The following is a 21,884-nucleotide window of genomic DNA, read 5'->3' as shown; positions in this document are numbered from 1 at the left end:
AAATCATTAAAGGTGTATTCCCCACCCAAATCACAACGAAAACATTTGATGACAGACGAATACTGAGTTTTGACAAGAGCTCTAAAAGTATGAAATATACCTAAAAATTCAGAACGACGTTTCATAAGAAAAACCCAAGTATAACGAGTACAATCATCAATAAACGAAACATAATAGCGGGAACCCCCTTTTGTAGGTAAAGGAGAAGGTCCCCACACATCAGAATGAATTAGATCAAATGGAGCAAAAGATGAAGATAAACTTATTTTAAAAGGCAAAGCCGAAAACTTAGCAAGTTTACAACCACTACAATCAGAAACATCATCAGTTTTCAAATCACCTAAAACTCCAGTAGAAGCCAAAAATTTTAAACGGGATCCCGAAATATGTCCTAAACGAGAATGCCATAAATAAAAGGTAGAAGAAGAGCGACTCAAATGAAAAGATGTCAAATCCACAGTAGAAGCAGCACTAGTAGCTATTTTTGGTACTTCGAGTTCATCCAACACATATAATCCTCCTCTCCTATGGCCTGTCCCAATCAGCTTCTGAGAATGTGGATCCTGCACATAACAAGTGGAATTAGAAAATAAGACGAAATATCCCAAGTCACACAATTGACTAACCGAGACAAGATTTAAGGTAAGACTTGGAATGTAATAGACATCTGAAAGAGTTAAATTGTGTGTATTAATAGAACCGACTCCTACTAATGGCATATGGGTACCATCAGCTGTTGCAACCGAGATAGACGAGTTTGGTGACAAAGAATCAAAAGAAGACAATTCAGGAGACATATGATGAGAGGCCCCAGAGTCTAGAACCCAAACAGAAGAATATATACCTGAGGGAGCAGAGGTATTGGAAGAAGACAAACCGACATGAGAAGACGCTGACATGGCATGAGGTTGCGAAGCGAGAAACCTTTGGAACTGCTCAATCATCGATGGATCTATAGGAGGTGGAGTCAATACACTACTAGCTTGGAATGCTTGACTTGTAGGTTTCCATGGGGGCAAATGAGATGATGATTGTGGAGGGCGTCTTTGTGATTGCTGTTGTGGTTGCGATTGTTGTTGTTGGTGCGGTTGTTTACCTTTATTGATTAACAAAGGACATTGGCCTTTCCAGTGACCCTTCGTTTTACAGAAAGCACATTCATCCATAGCCACTCGTGAGTTCAATCGATTCGGATGATTACTAGAGGGATTATGTGGAGTTGCAAGAACGAATGAAGTAGATGTTGGGTTATGCTCTTTGTCAAGTCGAGTCTTGATTCGTATCTCCTTAGCTATCAACTCATGGACAACCGAATCAACTGAAGGCAAAGGGTTCCGATGCAAGATTGATCCACGCAAAGTCTCAAAATCAGATCGAAGAGCAACCAAAAATTGAACTAAGCGTTGTTGCTCTCGATGTGTGATGTAAGGTGCCAATACCCGTAATTCCTCAGACTCGGTAAGAGCCAACTGATCCCACAAATCAGACATGGCGGAATAAAAATCTTGGATACACAAATCATTCTGCTTGAGTGCACGAATGTCCGTTTCCAACTGAAATTGTCGGGCAAAATTAGACTGTGTATAAAGACGAGCAAGATGGTCTCAAACGTGCTTGGATGTATCGTACTTTGCCAACTGAACCCCAATCGAATGTGTGACAGAATTGTTTATCCACGTGATGATCTTCGAGTTATCGGCCTCCCAAACATCGAGCATTGTTGCATAAGTCTCTGCAGCCTTATCAGTAGGTGGTATTTTTGTACCCGTAACATAACCCCACATCGATTTTCCCTTCAAAAAAATTTTCATCACATAGCTCCAATACGAATAATTTTTCCCATCCAACTGTACACTAATAGACTGAAGAGAATCGTCTTTACGAACAGCCATAACGAACAAGCAAATGAGATCCAAGCAACAAAGGAACCAAACAAACAAAATCCCCAATTCACAAGCCAACAAACAAACCCTAGGAGCTGTAATCAATCAGTGCGGAAGCAAAACAAGAGACATACCGTAACAGATTAATCCTTCGGTGTAGAAGCATAAGAATCGTTGCAAAAACCCTCGATCCCAACAAATCAAGCCCTATAAATGAATGGTAGCTCTAATACCATGATAGAAAACAGAGAAAAGAGAAACTAGGGTTTTATTATACATTGAATATATATTTAAAATAGAAAACAATAAAAGACTTATTTATAAGCCAACAAAGGGACTAAATAATAAAATATATAAAAGTAAAGGTCTAAAATACTAATATTTTTAACATTTCTATATTACAAATTTTAAAATTATTTATTAAAGTTGTGTTTTTTTTTTCAATCTTGATAATCTTTAATCGGGTATTGGGGTACCCGTCGGGATCGGGTACTTGACGAATCGGAAATGGGGATAGAAGTAGAGATACCCGTCGGATTCGGGGTCGAGTAGTGAAATGAAGGGTTTGGGGATGGGTACTTAACTACTCGTCGGGTAGGGTACCCGTTGTCATCATCCCTACTTCAACCTCCCGATGTCCTTTTTTCATTTTTCATTGGAACCTTCAATCCAAAAGCCAAACATATGGAAAGCTTCCTTTCGACATTTAGAACATGTTTACAACTTCCCGAGGCCATCATTCATGTTGTCAAGTCCTTGTCGGAGTTTCAATGGAAATCAAAATTTGACCTGAAAATGAGATTTCCCCAATTCAAATCAAAATCAATTTTCAAGCTTATAGGAAGCTTCATTTGATCAATTAGAACCAAAAGACAATCATAACAAGGAGTTTGACATTGTTTTTAATCGTTAAAAAAAACTCAAATCCTAAAGCTCTTTGATTTGTATGAATTCATTCAAAATTTCATCAAATCACTTGGGATTTATTTTAAAATGCTCCTTATAGCATTTAGAAACTATTATGATACTTCTTGAGTTTCTTTTCTTAAGCTAGAACTATAGGACAACAACCCGATTTTCTGAAATTTTAAAATTCAAATTGAATTAATTTTAATTTAAAATGATTAATCAAATTCAATTCAACAAAAAAATATTATAAATGATCTTAAGGTCAAATTCCAATCACGAAATTGAATAACAATGCGTTAGTGAAGAATACAAGAATTCAAATGCATAAATTTCGAGTTTTAATAGAGTGTTTGGCTAGATTAGAATCATGCTTTATAACTTCTCTAAATATTTTTAGAAAAATAGAAAAGCTCGAAGATTTTTTAGAATGGCGGATTTTGATTTAGGTATCATGGATTTGTAACCCCGAAAAACTCTTTTGTTCTGTGGCAAACTTGAGATTCGAGAATTTTAACATCGGTCTGCGTGTTAAAATTTTTTTTAAAATAAAATATTATTTTAAAAGATTTTTAAATAATTTCTAATTAGTTTTGAAATTAATTAAAAATAATTAATTTATGTTCAAATTTAAATAATTTGGGGATTTGCAGTATTTAAATTATAATTTGATTTTTTAAATCCTTTGTTTTAAATTAATTTAAAAAATTAATTTAAGAAAATTTTTATTTAAAAATAAAGTCGCCAATTGATTTTTGAAAATTAATAAACTGGCATACGTGTACAAAAGTATTTTTAGCTAGAGTTTCTTTCAGTTAGTAGTTTGGTAATACTCGGGAAAGATCTTTCGCGTTTCATCCTCTATACCCGTTTTAAAAATGGTCTCTCTTATAAATCTATTTTTAAAAACCAGTTGTATAACATTTTATATTAACCGATTATTCTTCATGTCTTAAACATGCGTAGGTTTATGCGTATTTAAAGAATTATAACAACAATTATTTAAATACTGATACCTATTACTAATGATGATTATGGAGGAAAATATTTGAAACACATCCGTTTAAAATGACATTAGAGTTTAAAAATAAATCATAAACGAACCTTTGTTAAAATACTTTTTTTAAAAATATTTAAAAAATATTTTGAAAATATTTTTTAATTTTTTAAAATTTTTAAAAAATAATTTAAGTTTCTAACATTAAAAAAATAATCTTCAATAATTAATATCATAAATATTCTATTTCATTCAAGCAAACTAGTTAAATTTATATAAAAATAAAAAAGAATATATATATATATATATACATATATATATATATATATATATATATATATATATATTTATATATATATATACATATATATATATATACATATATATATATAATTGAGATTATCTTAGTCTCGACAAAAAATAAAAATATTTTTTTTAAAAATTGATATTATTCTTTTTTTTAAATGGTATGAATAATTAAGAAGACAAAAAAAAAAAAAAAAAAAGTTATTAATATAATTCATGCAATTTACAACTACTTACTAGTAATTTATAAATTAACCAGAAGGGATTGAAGACCAATTTTTAAAAAAGTTGTGTAATAAATCAATTATATGGTATTTCAAGAACAATAGGAGCTTGATAAGTCAAATTTATTGACATCAAATTTTTTTGTTGAAAAAGAAATGATACGGACAGATTTTTATAAAATATTTAAATACAAACTCTATGGCTCTATGGTAGTTACTCATAACAAATAAAATATTTAAATACAAACTCTATGGTAGTTACTCTTAACAAATGGTTTAACGCCTAAAACATATGCTCATATGAGTGTGGTAGAGTTTGACGATATTTTAGTGGGAGTTTGTAATTTAATTGTTTTTCAGTTTTGTTGTTTTTTAGATGCTTATAAAGTTTTGTTCTGATTAGAAATTATATAATATTTAGTTCATTACACTTTGTATAATTATATTTAAAATATGATTTAAAATCAAGTAAAATCTGAAAATTAAGATCATGGTGCATAAAACTTTCATTATTTTATAGTAAGGAGAAATACAGTGATAAATTAAAGGTAATTTTATGAGTTTGAATCCTCACCTTAATTATATGATTTGTCAATTAATTGTATCAATTTATGTGATCATTGTTGGTCTAGTTGTGCTTAGATATAAACGACGAGTTTTTTGTCATATATTGATATAATTAGTTGATAAAATTGTTTATACAATATATGATTTAGTTGACACGAAATTTCATTTATTTTGTACATACGTAACCTAGTGAGGGATTGTTCAAATTTATGGGTCACTAGTATAATAATTAATTATGTAAATGTTATCTTTAATATAAACCAAAATAATTTGAAATCAAGTGTATGGTGTATTTGTCGTCAATATAAAGTAATGATATCTAAATGATATTTTTAATTTTATGGAAGGTTAAATTAGAAATAACCAAACCAAATTAACTAACATAATGTTGTTCATTTTATAAACATAATAATCTACCAATTAAAATATGGTTATTTCTTTATACGTCTCGATCAATATAGAGAAACAATTGACATACCTTTCAATTGAAAGAAATATTACCGAGAAGATTAAATGAAAGAGAATATTAAAAGAAAATGAATTCAAATAATTTTTTATTTATATTTAATTTTTCACAATTTAAATTATGACTTTGTTCGAATACATCTAACACGCAGAGATTTATATAATATAAATCTCTAACTTACCTCTCCTTTTAATTTGCACTCTTCCACCGCGACTTCTCCACGTACACATCTAACATAAATCTCCCTCTCGTAACTCCGCCATCCATGCACATTCAACCCTCTTTCGACGACGACCTCTCATGACTTTGACAACGGTGTTATTGATTCCCCCAACACTCACATACATTCGTCCCTCAAAAGCCATTCCCTTTGACAATGGTGGTGACTTCAGCGATTTCGTAGTTTCTACCATCAATCCTCATTTTAATTTCAGTTTTAGGTTTGATTCAAGTATGAAAGAGTTTCAATTCTCTGTTCATAAACTATTCAAATTGTTTAGGATTAAATTAAGGTTTAGGTTTCAATTTTGCCATTGAAATATGATTTAATGAATGATATACAGATAAATAGTGTTTTATACTCCTTTAAGAGAAAATGAGGCTGAAGTGCAACATGTTTCTCCTTAAATAGAACTCATTGAACTTGTTAAAGTGAATATTCAATTATCATGTCTTACATTTTTAGTTCATTTTTTATAAAAAATTATTGATTAATTAAAAATATTTTTATATTTATGACTGCATTTGTTACCGAAGAGTCTCCGTGGATACTGTTTTAAAGAAAAACTAGCATGTAACTCGTGCAAATGTAATGATATAAAAACTAATAAAAAAGTTAAGTTAAAAATGCGACTTTATAATTAATTCAATATATTGTTATCTAAATATTCAAAAATATGACAAAACTTACTTTTATTTACTCGTTTTATTTAAAATTGTTTTATTATTTTTTTAATCTTACCCAAAATTATATAAATTGAAAACATTCATTAGTTGAAATAAAAATAGTTTCGATAAAACAAAATTTCTTTCAAACATTGAATTTTGGATTAAATTATCAATCAAATATAAAGTTTGTGTTATTCAAGCCGACATTCTCACTTCTGCTTGCTTCATCTATCAATGTTCGCGCCCTCACATATAATTACTTTTTTAGAGAGATTTTGAACCCTGATTGTTAATATGAAATTTTAACTCTTTAACCGCTAAACCACTTATGATTGTTGAAATAATTTTATAACTTTTTTTTGTATATATTTATATATATTGTGAGTTTGATTTTGAATAATTATATAAATTATCTACTAGAGTCTAATATTACTTAATTATTTTCTTACTTATTTTTGTTAGGTCACAAATTCAAAACATACATATAACATTATTAATTTTATTTTTAACCGTTTAAGTTTATGGACGAGTCAATCCATAATCCGACCCAAATATCCATTTACTCTCACATGTATATTCAAATTAACCATAACTCTTAACCCGACAATCCGGACACTTTTAAAATTAAGCATCGTTATATATATAGAGATTTGACTACGATAAAATTATATAAAATAATGTTTATTATATAATATATAATAATATATTACAATCTAATATTATTATAAAAATAATAATTTAATATTTTTATAAAAAATGAAAATATAAGTGATTTATATATAATTATATTTTTATCTCAAAAAGTTACACAAAAAAATATTCCAAATAGAACAATTTAATAAGGCTGAGAAAAGCTAAAACAAAGCCCATTATATTCTCAATAAATAAAGACTCCCTATCCAATAAATACAAGCCCAATAACTTAAAAACCATTAGCCTCTTTTTCTATCTTCACAGAATTAGGAATTAGGTTAGTTCTCCACTCTCACGGTATATATGAAACGCCTCTTCCGCTTTCATTATACATCGATGTGAATGTGTTTTTATTCAATGATTATTCATAATTTTTGTAAGTATCGAAGGTATGTATTTGTTCCGATTTCTTTGTTGGATGTGATGATGTTTTCCCCAGATGATCGAAGCTGAAATTATCGAGCGCTCTTCTCATTTATTTGAGAAATCCAAGCCAGGAATCTTCTGATCCATGCATGATGTTTTTTCTTATTTAATGTATCTGGATATAGCGATTGATTTGAGATGGATGTGATGAATTTTTCCCCAGATGATCGAAACTGAAATTATCGAGCGCTGTTCTCATTTATTTTTGAGAAATCCAAGCCAGGAATCTTCTGATCCATCTCTATCAATCAGAATATTCAAGAAAGAATCATGCTTAGTTTTCAATTTGTCAATCAAACTGACTTGAATTGTTTTCATTTTTATTATTGTTTAGTTTTCTCTTTAAATATTTTCTTGGATCTCTGATGATGTTAATCTAAAAACTTTCGTTCTCCTGAGACAAACCATGCTGATAATCATGGAGACCTGAACTGAAGAGATGATTTTATGGCAAAGATGATTGATGCTTATTTCTGACACCTCTTGTATGAGAATTGGCTCTAATATTAGAGTCTCTTCTTTGAGCAAATTTAGCAACTTTCTGAGCTTAGTCTGTTTATTCTATGTAATTGCATTTTTCAAGATTGATTATTTAAAGTAATTGAATAGAAATTCAGGCAACCCCCTTTCATGATAATAAAAAGTAGAGATGGAGGTGTTAATCTGTTCATACATTGAATCTTTTAACTCTTCAGACTTGCCGAGATGTTCTTGTCTATGAAGTTGGTCTAGTAAGATGAAGTACATATATTAAATTATGTATGACCTAAGTTTTTCTTGTGCTATTCTTCCTAAAAAGACAAACATGTCCAAATGCATATGTATGTTTGCACTCAAACTTGTGCAAAATACAAATACTGAGGACAAAAGAAGATGCAGGTCTCAATTATTTTCTTAAAATTATGTTTGCTTGCCATGTGATTAAACCAAACTTCATACTTGTTTTGATCATTTTGAAAGTGTGTTCCGAATTTCAACTTTATCATGTTTAAATTAATAGATAATTTCACAGCTACAAGTGCTCAATAATAGTACATAAAGTCAACAATACACATACACTGGAGATTCAGCCTCGTGGAAGATTGTAGGAATAGTTTAGTTTGAGTTCATTAGTAATGTTAGAAGTAGTTAGTAGTGGATTGGTAGTTAGTTAATCAATAGTATGATTAGAGTAATAGATAGGAAAATATGATGTAATCTTTACTGATTTCTTCCTAATTGAATGGGCTCAGCCCTACTTTTATTCTTAGTCTCAATTCTGATTCAATCTATCTTGTCCATATTTCTTCTCTTTTATCATAATTCCCCCTCATCCTTGCTGATTCTGGTTACTATTAACGTTCCTTGTTTAATTTGTGTCATCTTTATAGATTGGGACACAACATGTGTTCGTATGATCATTTATCATGTTTTGCATTTTGATTACAGGCTTTTAGTTTTTATCTGAAAAGTGACAATATATGTGCAGACTAGCTGTTAGTAATTGCTTCAAGTTGAGAATTCAGATATTAACTATGTTGAATCTTTATTAATTTTCTCATCTATCTGTTCTTGTGGTCTTTTTTTCAGTTTATCATACTTTTTTGCACTGTAAACCTCCTCAGAATAAAACAAGATTTTCAAATATACAAAGCTGTATATTGAATATGTGCTTGAGGATGTAAAAGTTTAACCCAACTTCCATTTAAGGATGCAGTTTCCAGCAATGGCAAAACAATGCCTGAACTACCACTATTCCAACATGATAATCTTTTGTCAAATAGTTCAGACAATATCATTGTCTCAAATAGTTCAGACAATATCATTGTCTCAATAGTCAAATAGTTCAGACAATATCATTGTCTCAAATAGTTCAGACAATATCATTGTCTCAATAGTTCAGATAATTTTTTTATAGTGTTAGGTGAAATAAAATTGTGACAGAATTTCTGAATCTATCATCTTGGAATAAAGGTTTTTAACTTTTTAAAATGGTTATAAATTTTAGTAAGTTGTATAATTGAATTATAAGGATATTTTGTTTATTTTATTTGATCTTTTAACTGTAACATATGGTTTTTATAATGAAGTAGAGTATTAATTTATTTTTTTATTACAGTTTTGCCACTGGGGGATACTCAAGGAATAGAGAGAAAATGGTAACAGAAGATCCGAATTGGTTGTACGGTTCTAGTTATAAAACAAGGATAAATACAACATAAATAAATATATTTTATAAAATTATCTCCATAATCAAAGATAAATACAACATAAATAAATATATTTTATAAAATTATCTTCATAATAAATAGTCGTAAAACAAACATTACGCAAATCTTAAAATTTATTTTTCACATTTTATCATTTTAAATTTAAGAAGTTAGCAGAATCCTTATAATTACAATACACTTTAATTTAGAATATTTTTAATGTGATTTGAATATGTAACTTTATCCCTCAGCAACAATCAATTTCAACCGACCTGATATCTTATTCCTTATTTAAAAGTTGTGTCACCATATATTATATTTAATAATGCATTTTTTAACATTGATATCTCAAATATTTATAATACTCACTTTTAAATTTGTAATTTTTTTTAGAACTCTGGTCTTAGATATAAAATTTGAATACCTTAACCGGTAGACCACTTGAAATTGTTGGAATAATTTTATAATTTTGTGTATCTATATATTGTATTTAATATTTATTACCAAAGTTAATTAGTTAGCATATTGTGACTCACAATTTTTAATATTACTCTTTATCATATTTTCATACGTCTTTTATTCCACGGTAAACTAACCATCAATTTTAATCACATTTTTAAACGCTTGTAATTTCTTAGAAGTCTAACCACCAATCTCAATCATAATTTCACACGCCTAGGGGCGGAGCCAAGATTTCAAGTCTACCCGGGCTAAAATTATTTTCACAAAAACTAATATAACACGATATTTTTTTCAGCAGCAGTAACTAATGCTAGTTGTAGTCGATGGGCAAAGCAATGCACATAATACTCATAAGGGCAATCTTTAAGAAATAGAGCTTGCAAACAATTAAAAATACGTTACATATATCCTTCGCTTCATCCACCAAAATACAAAATTTGGAATCGCCAACTTCATCACGTATTTTATTTATGACCATGTTACCAATAATATGTAGGATTTCCTTTTGAACTTCGGGAGACGTATACTTTGCATTTCTTTGAGCTTTCTCTAAGATAACATTAGCAATATTATCATTCTATTTTTCCAAGAGTTTTAACATCTCAATAAAATTACCTCGATTTTGGGAATCTAAAGATTCATCATGACCTCTTAATGCACATGCTTGCAAACTTAGCCAACGAACACTCTCAATTGTTGCTGCAAGCCTTAATCGATTCTTTTGAATTTGTTCAGAAGATTCTCGATTCATAACTTTATCTATATGTCGAGTTACATTCATCAAATCAACAACCAAATTAGATTTAATTAGGAATAAATAAGTTAGAGACTTTTAATTAGAAAGTAATAAATTATATATTATTGTGTGAATTATTTATTTAGAAATTAATAAATTAAGATGTTTTTTAATTAGGAATAAATATAATTTTGAGTAGTAACGTTTTTTTATATTCTCTTAATAAATTAAATTTAGGTGGTTAAAATAGAATAAATATATTATAGAACATATGGGCGTCCGAGCTATAGTATATAATTTAGTCAATTAGATAGCTATATAATTTTATATTATATAATATTCTAGTACTAACAGAGTAAATCCCTCCGGGTTACAGCCCGGGTCAAGTTGGGTGTGGCTCCGCCCCTGCACACGCCTCTTATCCTTCAACAAACCAATCACCAATCTCAATCGACCTCTGACATCACGATCATTTGTTACCCACATCTCCCTTGGTAAAGCACATCTCAAGCACACTTTCACGCGTCTCTTATCCCTAGAAAAATAAATCGCTAATCTAAATTGATATTTAATCTCGTGACCTCATATTTTGGTTAATCAAATAATTGATTCATATTTTTTAATCACTCTAATTTGTTACCAACCTATTATCTCTCGAAAGACCACACCCAAATCATATTTGGTTAAATGATTGTACTTATTTTTGTTAGGTTGCAAATTCGAAACATACATATATCATTTTAAATTTTACTAGCATGAATCTGTGCATTTGCACGGATAAAATATATACAAAATATTATTTATCTATAAATATTTTAAATAAAATTAATATTATTTAAGTTTAATTAATTTAAAATTGGTTTTAGTTTGTAAAAATTAAGTTTAATCTAGACTTAATGTTAACATATATTTTATCCCATCTGCACTCACTTAACCGCCTTAATTGACCCGTCTTGTGACTCACACTTTTTCATATGCATATTTTATCCCCTCGGTAAACCACCCACCAATCTTAGTCGACCTCAATTGATTACACATTTTTTATCTCTCGTCAAACTCAATCATCAACCCTCATAACGTGACTCACACCTTTTCATATGCCTCTTTATCTTTTCGACAAACCACCCATTAACCCTAATTTTGTGACTCACACTTTTTCATATGTCTCTTTATCCTATGACAAACACTCACCAATCCTAGTTGACATTTCTTTTATTCTCACTTCAACAAATCAACAACCAATCTCAATTGATCACACACCTCTTATCCATCGTCAAAATCCAACCACCAACCCCCAAAACTGACCATCATCTTGTGACTCACACTTTTTCATATCTCTTTATCTCATCATATGTCTTTTTATCCTCTCGGTAAACCACTTACTAACCCTAATCTCGTGACTCACACTATTTTATACGTCTCTTTATCTCTCGACAAACCAATCACCAATCTTAGCCGACCTCTCTTTTACTTTCACTCCAACAAATTGACAACTAATCTCAATTGATCACACACCTCTTATCCATCATCAAAACCCAACCACTAACCCCAACTGACCCTCATCTTGTGACTCACACTTTTTCATGTCTCGTTATCCCCTTATATGCCTCTTTATTCTCTCAGCAAACCACCCACTAACCATAATCTTGTGACTCACACTTTTTCATTGACAAACCACTCACCATTCTTAGTCGACCTCTCTTTTACTCCCACTTCAACAAATCAACAATCAATCCCAATTGATCACAAATCTCTTATCCAACGTCAAACCAATCACTAACCCCCAATTGAGCCTCATCTTGTGACTCACACTTTTTTATATGCCTTTTTATCCCCTCGACCGACAAATCACCACCACTCGACCTCCATCCCGTGACCTTACTCTTTCAAATGTTCACTAAACCATCCACTAATTCCGACCTCACACTCACAAACCACCCACCATCCGACCTCTATCTCATTACCTCACACTTTCAAATGTTTGTCAAACCAACCACTAATTTTGATCTCCACATTATATTATAGTCAATAATACGTTATTGAAAATCTTAATTTATATTTTTTGGGATTCGAACACTGGTTTTAAGTATTAAATGTGAACACTTTAATTTCTAAACCATTTGAAATTGTTAAAATAATTTTATTATTTTGTGTATGTATATATTTTGTATTTAATATTTATTATCAATTATATATATATATATATATATTGAATTTTTTTTTGTCGATTGAGGATATATATAATATATATATAAATATATAATATATAATATGTATATAGTAAGGGGAAAATGTAATTAAGAAAGAAAGACTAAGAGAGATAGAAAACAGATGTTGAAGTGGAGTATTTTGGTGAGCTTAAATTTGAAGTGTTATATATATATCTATATAAATATATATAAATATATAAATATATATATATATATAAATATATATATATAAAATATATATATATATATATATATATATATTATATATATATATATATATATATATTTCAAGTTTATGGGTTCATTCTATCTTCTACCAAACAAATGATCGTAGGAGCTCCGATGATAAACTAAACAAATTCAAATTAATTATTATTTATTATTATTATATATAATAGATAATGTTTCATATTTATACAAATAAATATATATATATATATATAATAAAAATAAATATATCTCTTTACTATACAATATAAAGATATAAAATTATATATAATAAAATAATTAAATTTATTATCCTAATTTTTCTCTATACATAATAAATTATTTAATAAAATAATTTTTAATTTTTTTCTTTATTTTATATTATATATATATATATATATATATATATATATATATATATAGTATATATATTATTCTAATTAAAAATATTTCTCACCTAATTTATTTTTCATATATAATAATTATAGATGTTACATATTTATTTATTTAATTTTATTTTTAACATAATTATTCAAAAATAATTTTTTTTAATTATTAATTTTTTTTTATTATATATATTAATTATATGTATATAAATAGTTTGATTTAAAATATTAAATTTTTCTTTATATATAAATATAATAAAAGAATAAAAATATTTTTATAAAACTCAATGATAGAGAGATTATTTTTATTCTAATATTTATATATATATATATATTAATCATATAATATATTAAAATTATTTATATTCATATATGATATAAAAAATAAATAAATAAAATTAATTGTAAAAAAATATTGAAAATGAAAAATAATTTTTATAATGATTAATTTATATAATATTGTTATTTTCTTATTATTTTATATATAATAAAATTTTAACATAATTAATCATAATATTATATACATGTAACTTAAAAATAATAAAAAATGATACAATTATTTATATATAAAATTAATAATTATTATATATTGAAAAATAAATTAGTGAAGAATCTTTTTAATAAAATAATATATATATAATATATAATATATATATATATATGAGATAAAAAATAAAAAAAAATAATTTTTTATTATAATTTATAATAAGATTGAGAAAAATTAGGATATGAAGATTAAGTTATTTCACCTTCTTATTTCACTTTTTAATTAATTTTTTTATTTGAATATATAGATTATATATATCATTAATAGTTTCTTCCTCCTATATTCTTTCATAATTATTAGTTTTTATTTTCTATTTATATATATAATATATTATTTACTGTTATATTATATAGTATATATATATATATTTTGTAAGTAAAAGAAGAAAGAAATCTATTAATATATATATATATATGAGTTATAGTATATTTTAATATAAAATTTATTGATGAAAAAAATATATTATATATAGAGTAAAAAAAATTTGAAGAAAGAGAATATATATATTACGAGAGAAAAATAAATAAGATAAATAAATTATGAATAGAAATTATTTTGATAACGTGGATGATTGTAGGGATAACAATTAACATGCTATACACTTCTAACATTTTAAATTAAGATTGTTATATATACTAGCAACAATGTTCATACATTGTAAGGATAAATAAAATTTACATTTATAAAGTTGAAATATACAATACTCGTATCTTTGTCATCTCTATCATAATTATCATTTTCATCGTCTTCATCATCTTTTTCATCGACAATATCTATAGGTTTGAACATGAGAGACTTCAATGGTTGGGACCAATCTAGTGGTTGTCTTACTTCTCTCATTAAACAATATTTATTTATTCATCAAAAAAAGAGAAAATGATAACAATTTGATAAGGAGATATTCATTTATCTTTTTCTCATTAGTTCACTAATTTATCCTAAGTTCTCGATCAACCAAAAGTATCATTTTTTACATAATAGACATTTCATATTACTAATCTCGTAACCTCATTTTTGCACACAACTATCTTAATAGTACCAACAATTTTTTAATTTATTTTGACAAACTAACAATTCTTATCATATCATTAACTTTGTAGTAGACCAACAATCTCATTCATATATTTAACCACCAAGTCTCTCATATTACTAATCTTTTTTATTTCATTTTTGACAAACTAACACTCTTCTCATATCATTAACTTCTTTACTTTAACTTCTTTAATAGACCAACAATCCATGCATATATGTAACTACCAAATCTCTCTATTACTAATCTCTCAGCTTATTCCTTGACAACACCAAACCAACACAACATCCCTTCTCATTGACAACCCAATGTTCACGTGACCTCTTATCCCTTCGTTAAACCAACTACAAATCTTAATCCACTTCATACCTCTATCTATCGGCAAAAACCAACACCAACATCATTCACACTTGACACACATCCTTTATCCCTCGATAAACCACATCTCAATCTCACAATTTCACCATGTCTCTTATCTTGGCAAACCAATGTTCGGACACATCAACCATCAATTTAATCATTCCATTCTATGTATCAGTTCTATATCCTTCGGACAATCAACCATCAATCATATCCAACTGCATAATCAATGTACCAGACTCTTATCCCGACGTCAAATAAATCGACTCTCATTTATTACGGTCTTTATTCACACATATAATTACTTAATTTGCCTATTTGCAATGATTCGAACTCTTATCTCGAGTGTGGGCTTCTTATCCACAAATATAATTTACTTAAATTTGCATTTGCAAAGATTCGAACTTTTATCTCGAGTGTGAAAAATGATCACTTTAACCATTTAATTATTTATAACTTAAAAATTTTAATTTTCTATTTTTTTTTTGATAAAATTCACAATAACATTAAACCCATTTTAAAAACAATGGGACAACGAATTAAGTAAGTAGCCTTCCATTTAAGTTCGAACCCAAGAACTTAGGTTTAGTATCCACCTCTTATTGCCGTTAGGTTAGAAGAGGGAATTAGACTCATTTTATTATTAAGCTAAAACTATATTTTCAATATAAAAAAATATTATTTATCATTTTGTGTTAAATATAAAATATAGATAAATAATATTAAAGATTAATTAAAAAAATTCGTCAAATATAAATCATAGACAAATAATAATAAAAATAATTTTTTTTATTTAAATATATCGCAAATTAAATTATAAACAATCTTAATCGACCTCACAATATAATGTTATCAGACTTTTATCCCGCGTCAAATAACCACCTCTCATTTATTACCAGCCTTTTATCCACATATATAATTACTTAAATTTGCATTTACAAGAATTTGAACTCTTGTCTCGAGTGTGGGCCTCTTATACACAAATATAATTTACTTAAATTTGTATTTGCAAAAAATTCGAACTCTTGTCTCGAATGTGAAAGATGGTCATTTTAACTAGGGATGACAATGGGGCGGTTCGGGGCGGGGAAAGCAATTACCATCCCCGCCCCGTTCGGTTTTTTTTCGGTTTCGGGGAATCCCGCGGGACACCGTTAATAATTTTTATTTTAAATAAATAAATAAAAGTTATACAATAAAATTATATAAACGATTTTTTAATATAATATAAATTATAATATATTAAAATTTTATATTACTATAAACAAATAATTTTAATACTCTTATAAAATATAGTAAATAAATAATATAATGGTGATTTAATATATTTAATTATGTTTATGGTATTCGGGACAGAATCGGGGTGAAACGGTGGTGAATCGGGGGCGGGTCGGGGGCGGGGACACAAATACCATCCCCGCCCCATCCTCGTTCGGTTTCGGGAAAAACCGTCCCAAATTGGGCAATTCGGTTCGGTGTTGTCGCGGGGCGGTTTTAAATTGCCATCCGTAATTTTAACTATCTAATTATTTATAATTTTGTGTATGCATGTTGTTGTTTATATATATTTTTATAACTAATAAAAACTTATTAATTTTTAATTTTTTTTTGATAAAATTTACAAAGTAACATTGAACTTTTTTTATAATAAGTTAAAACTATATTTTTAATATAAAAAATATTATTTATCATTTGTGTTAAATATAAATATAGATAAATAATAAAAAAATTAATTATTTTTACTATTTTTTCAGTATAAAAAATATTATTTACCCGTCAATATAGACAAATATAAAAATAATAATTTATTTAATTTTAAATATATCGCAAATTAAGTTTTAAATAAATGTTTATATATAATATATAATTGTTAAAATGGTCCATATATATAATATAATAATATAAAAATAATAATACAAATAGAAAATAGAAGTAAAAAAATTTATACAAGAACACTTATTATGTTAATTATATAATTAAATAAATTTTTATTCTAAAATTGATTAATTCTTAAATGGTTAATGTTTTATTTATTTATTTAAAGATAAAAATAAAAAAAGAATTTTTTTTATATAATTTTAAAAAATAGTGTTGAATAATATATAGGAAAAAAAGTTCACTTAGACGTATGTATTTGTACAACTAGCTCACTTAGACGTATGTATAATAAAAGGCATTTAAACCTATGTACTATTAAAAAATTGGTTTATTTAGTCTCTTTAATAACATGGGTTAACTTTTATTGTTTAAATTTATATATTTATTAATTAAATATTAATATGTTTTTTCACTCCTTCTTTTTCATTAATTAAACTAGGTAATTTATTTTATTCTTAAATTTTGTTTATTATGTTAGTATTAATTTCTCTTTTATATTTCATATTTTTTTATTAATTTTTAGTTCTCATATTTCTTAAATTCTCATTTTTTTTTAAAAATTAACAACTTATTATGAATTTAGGTTTACTGTAATATTTTTTGAAATTTTTTTTCTTATTTAATTTAATACAATAAAAATGAAAAAAGGTGTTTTTTCTTATTTAGTTAATATAAATAAAAATAATAATTTTTTATTTAATTTATTCACGACTTATATTAGTAATCAATAAATTGTTTTGTCTAATATTTGATTATTACTCTTTTAGTGTCTCATATGAGTTTTTTTATTATTATTCAATTCGTTAATTCTTAAATAATTTATTTTTGTGTGAAGATTTTATTTTTGAAAAAAATTTCATTGTTATATTCAATTATTGGGATCAAACATTTATTAAATAATTAATAATTAATATGAATATAAAAAATTATATATAAAAAAAAGAAGAAATATATAGTTAAAATAATTAATGATGAATACTCATATATATAAATAAAATTAAAATAATTAATCATAAATACTCATATAAAAATAATAAAAAATAATAAAAATATAAAAATAGAGGGTTCATTTAATAGTAATAAATGAAATAATAATGAAAAGGAAAGAGAGAGAAATATATTAATATTTAATTAATAAATATATAAATTTAAAATAAAAGTTAATTATGGTTACTAAAAGAGGCTAAATGAGCCAATTTTGATAGTACATACGTTTAAATGACTTTTTATTAGTACATACGTTTAAGTGAGCTAGTTGTACAAGTACATACGCCTAAGTGAGCTTTTTTCCTTATATAATATATATATTAGCCGCTCCCGAGACTCGGGGGTAGAGTTCTAAATTAATAATTCGCTAAAATTATAAGATAATACATTTTGATAATTTCTTTAGACCCATATAAAATATAAATTACATTCTTTATGTATAGCATATTACATGAATGATTTATGAAAGTTTCTTGAAAAATGACTCAATTGTCTTTTGTTTTTTTGTTGAAATCAATTACCCTTTGAATGTCGTCTCTAATTTTTCCTAGCATGGTAGAACTTCTGGTGTTGTTTCTCATAGCTCAACAAGCAAATTGTTCAATGTCATTGCCGCTTTAATAGCTTCATTTCGCGAAGGGGGCTCCATGTAGAACTTAATAGAGAGATTTTCTAGGTCAGAAATTTTGTCGTTTGTGTCGCTAACATCGCCTCTTTTGGAGCAAGTGAGAGTACTCTAAAGATCGCTTAATTGTATTCGATATTGTCCTTTGACTCACCTGCAAACCATAGTTACTATGAACCCATTCTTGCAATTGCTTTTGAGTGAGACTTGGATTATCCTTGTTGTGCTTGCATAATGCTCTTCGAATATCGTCTATTATTGTTGTTTTTTTCACACCTTTAAGATGGGAAGTCATGTTATGTGTATGATTTGTTTGTGTTAACCTACAGTTTTTTGATCTTGTTTATATAGAAAATATTTTTAATGTTCATAAAGTGATACATTGAACATAAGAATCATAATAAGGTGGGAGATTGAAGGTTTCTTTCAAATTAGGCTATTCATTTGATTATACAGTGCATTGTATACAATAATTAAGTGGAAGCTAAAGGGTTTGTAAACTAAGTATTTTACTATAAATTAATAAAATATTAATTATTAATTATCGATAATTAATACCTTTTTAATTATAATTTGGTCGTCCCAAGTGTATTATTTTATAGAGTTTCGTATATATAATATAACGACTAATAATAATTAAGTTAAAATTTTATTTTTAAAATTTATTAAAATGTTCAATGTTAATTATACATCTCATTTAGTAATCTGTGAAATGAATCCGTTTTCTTATTAAAAACCGATCGGTTTTACCGTATGGTCTGTACCCAGTTACTTTCACGCTAAAATCCAATTAAAATTCGACAATCCAAATTTTAAGCATTATTAGTTATTATAGACGATAGATTAGATGATAGTTGAATGGATTAATGATTAAAGATATGACAACTAACTAACATTTTTTAGCTTGATATATTTAGATTGGTAATTTTTTTAACGACTTTAAGAAACGTCCAAATAATAAAAAATTAAATAAATAAAATGTTATGAGTTCTGATTAAACTAACAAAGCAATAATTAAAATATAGATGAAAATAAATTAAATATAAGAGAATAAAGTAAAGGAGAAAGAAGATAGATAATAGGTGAAAATGTGGGTTAATTATTTAAACCTAAGTTAGAAATATATCATTTTAGATAGAAACTCAATCAAAATAGTTTAGTGATAAAAGTTGGCTTAAAATATTAAGAGAAAATGAGGCAGAAGTGCAGCATGTTTCTCCTTAAATAGAACTCATTGTACTTGTTAAAGGGAATATTCAATTATTATATCTTACATTTTTTTGTTCATTTTTTATAAAAAATGATTGATTAATCAATTTTTTTTTATATTTATGACTCCATTTATTATTCTTGTTTGATGCCGCATTTGTTACCGAAGAGTCTCCGTGGATACTGTTTTAAATAAAAATTAGCATGTAACTCATACATTTACACGAGTAATATATAAAAACTAAGAAAAAAATGAGGTTAAAAATGTGATTTTATAATTTAATTCAATATATTGTTATCTAATTATTAAAAAAATAGACAAAACTTACTTTTATCCATTCGTTTTATTTAAAATTTTTATTTTTTATTTTTTTAATCTTACCGAAAATTATATAAATTGAAAACATTCATTATGTGAAATAAAAGTAGTTTCGATAAAATAAAATTCCTTTCAGACATTGAATTTTGGATTAAATTATCAATCAAATATAAAGTTTCATCTACCAATGTTCGTGCCTTCACATATAATAATTATTTTATTTTTGGAGAGATTTGAACCTGATTGTTATATCTGAATTTAATTTTTTAACCGCTAAACCACTTATAATTGTTGAAATAATTTTATAACTTTGTGTATATATTTATATATATTGTGAGTTTGATTTTAAATAATTATATAAATTATCTACTAGAGTCTAATATTACTTAATTATTTTCTTACTTGTTTTTGTTAGGTCACAAATTCAAAACATACATATAACATTATTAATTTTATTTTTAACCGTTTAAGTTTATGGACGAATCAATCCATAATCCGACCCAAATATCCATTTACTCTCACATGTATATTCAAATTAACCACAACTCTTAACCCGGCAATCCGGACACTTTTAAAATTAAGCATAGTTATATATATATATATTTGACTACGATAAAATTAATATAAAATAATGTTTATTATATAATATATAATAATATATTACTTATTATAAAAAAATAATAATTTAATATTTTTATAAAAAATAAAAATATCAGTGATTTATATATAATTATATTTTTATCTAAAAAGCTACACAAAAAATATTCCAAATAGAACAATTTAATAAGGCTGAGAAAAGCTAAAACAAAGCCCATTATATTCTCAATAAATAAAGACTCATTATCCAATAAATACAAGCCCAATAACTTGCAAACCATCAGCTTCTTTTTCTATCTTCACAGAATTAGGTTAGTTCTCCACTCTCATAGTATATATGACACGCCTCTTCGGTTTTCATTATACATCAATCTGTGAATGTGTTTTTATTCAATGATTATTCATAATTTTTGTAACGTTCCGCCTAATCGAAGGTATATATTTGTTCCGATTTCTTTGTTGGATGTGATGATGTTTTCCCCAGATGATCGAAGCTGAAATTATCGAGCGCTCTTCTCATTTATTTGAGAAATCCAAGCCAGGAATCTTCTGATCCATGTATGATGTTTTTCTCATTTAATGTAACTGGATATAGCGATTGATTTGAGATGGATGTGATGATCTTTTCCCCAGATGATCGAAACTGAAATTATTGAGCGCTGTTCTCATTTATTTTTGAGAAATCCAAGCCAGGAATTTTCTGATCCATCTCTATCCATTAGAATATTCTAGAAAGAACCATGCTTAGTTTTCAATTTGTCAATCTAACTGATTTGAATTGTTTTC

The 21,884-nt window shown here is 26.7% G+C and overlaps 7 non-coding genes across 7 annotated transcripts; all 7 read left to right on the top strand.

Annotated features, from left to right (window-relative positions):
- The first annotated feature begins 7,344 nt into the window (after window positions 1-7,344).
- Window positions 7,345-7,443, top strand: LOC124923082. The gene has a single exon (XR_007098102.1). It is a non-coding gene; the product is annotated as a small nucleolar RNA Z103 (small nucleolar RNA).
- A 51-nt stretch (window positions 7,444-7,494) lies between these two features.
- Window positions 7,495-7,595, top strand: LOC124923071. Its single transcript, XR_007098093.1, has one exon. It is a non-coding gene; the product is annotated as a small nucleolar RNA Z103 (small nucleolar RNA).
- Window positions 7,596-7,714: 119 nt separating this feature from the next.
- On the top strand, window positions 7,715-7,797 carry LOC124923102. The gene has a single exon (XR_007098121.1). It is a non-coding gene; the product is annotated as a small nucleolar RNA Z159/U59 (small nucleolar RNA).
- An 8-nt stretch (window positions 7,798-7,805) lies between these two features.
- LOC124923146 lies at window positions 7,806-7,904 on the top strand. The gene has a single exon (XR_007098159.1). It is a non-coding gene; the product is annotated as a small nucleolar RNA snoR1 (small nucleolar RNA).
- A 67-nt stretch (window positions 7,905-7,971) lies between these two features.
- On the top strand, window positions 7,972-8,104 carry LOC124923178. Its single transcript, XR_007098187.1, has one exon. It is a non-coding gene; the product is annotated as a small nucleolar RNA snoR77 (small nucleolar RNA).
- Window positions 8,105-21,557: 13,453 nt separating this feature from the next.
- LOC124923081 lies at window positions 21,558-21,656 on the top strand. The gene has a single exon (XR_007098101.1). It is a non-coding gene; the product is annotated as a small nucleolar RNA Z103 (small nucleolar RNA).
- Window positions 21,657-21,706: 50 nt separating this feature from the next.
- LOC124923067 lies at window positions 21,707-21,807 on the top strand. Its single transcript, XR_007098089.1, has one exon. It is a non-coding gene; the product is annotated as a small nucleolar RNA Z103 (small nucleolar RNA).
- Window positions 21,808-21,884: the final 77 nt, after the last annotated feature.

Source organism: Impatiens glandulifera, chromosome 1 (assembly GCF_907164915.1).
Source record: "Impatiens glandulifera chromosome 1, dImpGla2.1, whole genome shotgun sequence".
In the NCBI taxonomy this organism is placed as follows: Eukaryota; Viridiplantae; Streptophyta; class Magnoliopsida; order Ericales; family Balsaminaceae; genus Impatiens; species Impatiens glandulifera.
The sequence above is the reverse complement of the archived record's forward strand: the minus strand, read 5'-3'. Positions and strand labels throughout refer to the sequence as shown.